We start from the raw sequence: 6000 nt of genomic DNA on the forward strand, positions 1-6000 counted from the left end.
TCATTGTATACTTACTGTTTGCTTTGTTGAGGCTGTATGTAGTGTTCTGTCCATGCCATGCACCCAAGACTGTAGGCACTGGTCACAACTATCACAGCATAAGACACCCATGCAAGCAAACATTTTGGGATGTGGTGAGTGGTCAGGTGTTTGCTTCATGGGTGGGTTATGTTGCAGTGTTTGTGATTCCAATCATTCTATTCTTACTGTTTGCTTTGTTGAGTTTGTATGCAGTTTTTTCATGGTATGGGAAATTGGAACAGACATTGTTTTTTCATTCTCTGTAATAAAAGGAAAGATCACATGTTAGTTAAGGTAGTTTGTAATGAGTTATTGCATTGCATAGCAGACACTTCCATACTTTGTCGACCCTCATGGTTAGTGCTTTAGAAGCACTATGCTTCAAACCAGTGGACTGTGCAATTTGCCCAGTTTCTGTGTTTGTTTGTAAAATCATTGGGTCTGTGGGAAAAATAAATTCAATGCAGGAATAAAAAAACCTGTGTACGTTATGGTACACTATTTTTTGGTGGCTGATTATAGTAGGCGGAATTGAATAGGTGTATGGTTTTTGGTTTGCAAGTGGTGGTACTATTGTTGTAATTAGGTACCAGTTGGCATATTCTAATTGTTTATTTCTTGTTGCATTTTAGCAGTATTTGTTTATCTGTTTGGTTGTTGCAGAATTTTGAGGCAGTTATATACCTGTTGGTGTATTCTAACGGTTGATAGTTTTGAAGTTGTATGTTTATATGTAATAAGTGTTGTACGGTTTCTTTAGAAAAAATGTATATTGCAGTTATCTGGTTGGCGTATTCTACCTGTTTATAGTTTTTCACTGTTAGATAGCTGTTGTCTTATTATATTAGTTTATGGATTTAAACGTTGTTGAGGACATTTTGTAGAATTTTATACTCAGATTTGTGAATACATTTTGGTGTTAAGAATATTAAGTAAGCATTTACAAGATTCGCTGGTAATCTTTGTTTTAGAGTAATGGAAGTATCATTACATTCTAACCATCCACATTTCTTTTTTATATATACAGTGTAGTGACCTGCATTGGTTGTGGCTCCTCCGTGGTAGATTATGCCTACTGTTGTGAAGGTATTCTTACCAAATATACTTGTACATGTGTGAATCCAGTCAGCTTGCAGTTGTTTTTGGTACCATCTGCATCGTAACGTAAAAGCATTATATTAAGTATTCACTATGTGACTGTATTTGTAAAGTGGAACGATTATCAGAAGTGCAAGTAGGACATAATCTGCCATCATTTTCATCTTGTACAAGTTGCTGAAATGGAATTGATTCACAGTTAGGTATGGACACATACACAAAGGGTTCATTAGGGATTTGTTCCAGTGGCACATGGTTGCAGAGAGTGCATGTATGTTCCCATATGTATGAAATCAGGAAGAAGATCATTTATAGGTATGTTTTTGTTTTCCAGTACTTGTAGTAAGTACATTAGAAATTCTTGTGGATCTTCTTGTGTGTTTATAGTGAATCCTCTGACCATTCCAGCACAGTAGTCCAACCGCTGCCTTATTCCAAAAACACTGTAAGTGTTGTCAGGATTGTTGGTTGCATTTCTGTGAAGGACTAACCTTTGCAAACATAATTGGTCTTTCCCATGTAAGTAAATGTTTTCAATAATTTGTACCAATTGGAATAGAATAGTGATTGCTACATTTGCATAGTAATGTACACCAGTTGTATTTGAAAATTTGAATGGACCAGACAGTTCTGTGACTAAGACATCTGTTGGAAGTGTGCGTCATTTCTTTGAAGAGGTAGTTGGTTTTGTTTGTGCAGTAGATCCTTCTTTGGTTGTGGTCATTGATGAAGTTTTAGCTTCTTTTAATTTCTTTGGAGGTATGGTTGTTAGATCCTGTATAATTTGAGTCTGAACTAGTTTTCTTTTACACACTTTTGCTTTTTGAGGAATAGGATAGGTTCTGAGATGGGGTGTGTAGAGTGCATGTAGTCTATTGTATTCTAGAATGCAAGGAATATCAGCGTTTACTTTACTTGCATCAAAGTTGACTAGAAATAGTCCTTCAAGTTTACGTAGGCATGATAGAGCTACATAGCTCATGCCTTCAATAAACACTGTGCTGCCAATATCTATCAATGCTTGATCTAGGGTAAGACCTTGTGATTTATGAATGGTGACTTTGTATGCTATAAATAGAGAAATGTGTTCTCTGCGTACATACATGTCTTTGAAAAGAAGGAATCGGGCTGTTGAGCATACTATCCTTTTAACCTCTGATAATTTGTCAAAGTGAATACTGACAATCTGAATGTTGTTGTCACGTGGGTATGTTTGAAAGCCAACAACTGTACCAAGTGCTCCATTAACAAGTACTTGCTCAACGTCAAGGTTACGTTTCAGAATTACTCTACAGTTTAAACATAATTTAATATTTTCTCTAAACCAGTTGTGTTAGAGATAGTTTTCTAAGGTATTTAGTCATGTTGTGGCTTGTTCACACATGGGTAGTGTCATACTGTGCACGTCCAGTTTGTCTGTGGAACAAATTTGAACTATTGGTTGCATTTCTTTTTTCAACATTGTTTAATTGAATTGTGCACAGCTTGCAAGAGTTGGCATCAAGGACATACAGATTACATGTTGTTGTGCTAATTGTTGCATGACATCAGTAGGACATGAGTTATGGCCATAGAGTGTATGGATTAGCCTGGTTTTTAATATTGATTGTGCTTCTTGAGATAGTACACCAACTCTTACATTTTTGTGTGCTAATTTTTCCATGACATCAGCAGCGCATGAGTTATGGCTGTATTGGTCATGGATGCATCTGGTATTCAAGATACTCTGTAATTCTTTAGATAGAACACAATCCCAATACTTTTCAAAATGTTAGCATATGTGAGGTCTGCAGACTGACACATGTTATCAGGTATTTCTTTGTATTGTAAATGTTGCCAAAGATTGACATTTCCAATGCTGGCAAGAGTTTTACCACATAATTTGTGCCCTAAGGTTTTAAAAATAGCTTCACCTTTAACTGGTGTTAATTGAAGAAGATCTCCAAAAACAATAATGTGTTTTCCTCCAAAGAGCTCTTCGTAGTCTGTTTTGAGGACTTCTTGTAATCTGAGGTGAATCAAAGCCAACATTAGGTTGGAGACCATGCTCACCTCATCTATTAACAGCATTTAAATTTGTTTCAAAACTCTGCGCAGTTCCATTGCAGCTTCTGGAGAAAGTTTGTAGTAGTCTAATTTGTTTTGGTGTTCTACTGGAAGGAGTAGTAATCGGTGTAAAGTGACAGCGCCTATGTTGTAGGCAGCTAAATCTGTGGGGACAGTTACAACAGCTGACAGTTTGTTGTTATTCAATTGTTGGAGGAACTTGATGATGTTTTTTATTAAGAATGTTTTCCCTGAACCAGCTTGACCACTCACATATAGTAGTATAGGTGTGTAGTCTTGGCAGGTACAAGTTTTAGTTTTGTGCTGCATAGCATGTTCAATTTGTTTTGTTATTTCTAGGTGGTTGTCCAAGTGGTTATTGGCTTCCTGTTACAGAAGGTTGACTGCTGTCAGGAGTGTCTATATTTAATTGTGCTTGGAGTTCTTCTTCCTCTTGCTGTTCATTGTCTAACATTGTTTTGTACTGCAAAAGGTTTATGTCTGTTATAGTGCTTGCATTTGCTTTGAAAGCATCTTCATAGGAGACATGAGTATCTGATTAATCTTCTTCTTTTCTCCATGTTTTAAAAAGTTTCTAGTAGCAACATGCAATACATTTATTTATGTTGAGGAGTTTTTAATGACAATTTCACATGATTAATTAAGATTTGTTTGGTAAGTTTCACTAGGCTGCCTTCAAAATGTTCAACTTTATATTTACCTTTCTTCTCATCTGGTTTGATATTATTTTTATATGTGAAGTTTTGGGCTACGTGGTATAGACACAGGGATTTCAAAGTGGTACTCATATTTGGGTAGTATGTGTCTAGTAAATTATTTTTTCAAAATGTCTTGGCTGTTGGGATAATTTGTGGCTATTGTTTCTATGTCTTCATATGATTTGAGAACTCTTTTTCTCGATTTAGCAGGACCAAGGCATAGCCATACTATGTTTTCAGATTTTCCATACAAGGCAGTACCGGTTAAACAGTCTGCAGCTGCGTAGCAGCCACATTCTCTATGGGAGAGCATTTTTATGTTTAAGCTGTACAAGTTCTGTGACAGTGTTTTGTCAGATGATATGTTGTCCCAGAGGTCTTTGAGCTCTGTTTGTTCTGCTTTGGTTAAGTAGGCTGTGAGATATTGTGCAACTGCAGTGGAATTGTCTGCAATGTATTGCACATCTATATTTGCATTCCATAGGAGGGCAATGATTGCACTGTAATCATTGATGTACTTTGATCCTTCTGTTCTTTTTATGCAGTATGTGTTCTTAGGTGATTTACCTTTGCAACTATGTCTAGCTGAAACATGAAGTTGTTCACTTGACCTGTTGTTGAAACTGGTCTAGGGAAACCAAAGAAGCATTGGTGTAGTATTTCCCTTTGTTTTTATATTTTTGCCGACAATACTTCCCTCACTTGTGTCTTTATAATTGTACAATTTGTTCATGTAGGTCACTATGTGTAATTTGTGAAGGGATTTCACAAGTGACATATTTCTGAATGAACCTCAAAAGAGTGGCATCACTGTCCTGACCAAATTTAGGAGTATCTTTAATCCACAAAAGCATGTGGATGTGTGGTGCTCCTCTGGCTTGGTATTCTTTTCTTCAAAAGAAGTGTTGCACTTCTCCGAGGGGAGGCACTGTTTTATTACAAATTAAGTGTAGCATGGCAATAAAGTGATGATGGAAATATTTTCATACATTTACAGGATTTAGAGAGCAGAGTTCTCCTGGTGTTTTATATCTATATTTGTTTTGTTTTTGTTTGCTATGCATAGGAAATCTTGCAAATCTTCCCATGCATATTCTGCACAACTTAATGTCACAAACCATGTGGGTGGGCCAAGGTCTCTTATCATACACTTTACTGCGTGTCATGGGAACCACTATTCTTTTGTACCACGCATGTTTGCTAAAAGGTTTGTAATGCTCGACTGTAAAACTTCATCTTTTTGTTGCACTTTTTGTAGTAATAGTGTAGCAGACATATTTAAAAAATTGGTACCTTATGTCACTGTGTGTGCTACTCCGTAGCATAGAGTTGCTAGTTCACTTTCAAAGAGAAGGTGGAATAAGTATTCCACGTTTTGTCTGAATCTGGGGTCTTCAGAATACATTCATAAAGAGCAGTATTCTGATGCTCTTGAAGAGGGAAAATCAACATAAAACTCCTGCCCCTCACCCAGGCACATCAACAGACAGGACAGCAGGAGGAATAAGGAGCGCACTTATCATTTGTACCAGGCCCCAGCACACCCATGGGTGATAAATATGCTGAAAGACACTCAATTCACCAACATTGCAACCTACATGCTACATTGGCCAATGCAGCAATACCAGAATCTACAAAACACAAGAATCCCTGTTTAAAGGCTTGCAGATGCCTATATGAACTAACCTGATCTAATTGCACAGTGTAAAGCCATGTTTCAGGAAAATTACGTGCATTTGTCTCAATGAACACCATCCGCAGTGGGGATTCGTGCTGACTTCAGCAATGCTCCTCGCAAATCCAGCAGCAGCCAAGCTCTTACAGTAAGATAAGATTCCTTTCTTTGAACGACATTGAACTCTGGCAGACAGAACCTCCAGATCCCAGTGTTTTTTCCCTGGGAATGAAAGACATTTTCGCAAGACCCACACATCATTTGAAACATAATTGTGACAAGAATGGCTCAGCTCTGGCCAATGAATGCTGAGGGCCAAGGGGCGAAAAGCCTGTTTCAGCTAAAACTAATGGGAACAAATTCATACTGCAACAATTTTAGAATTAGGTAATGGGGGTGGCGCAGCTAAACCAACCCACTGACACAAAAGTCCTAATGCCC

Source organism: Ambystoma mexicanum, chromosome 10 (assembly GCF_040938575.1).
Source record: "Ambystoma mexicanum isolate Mex_15411 chromosome 10, UKY_AmexF1_1, whole genome shotgun sequence".
Lineage (NCBI taxonomy): Eukaryota > Metazoa > Chordata > Amphibia > Caudata > Ambystomatidae > Ambystoma > Ambystoma mexicanum.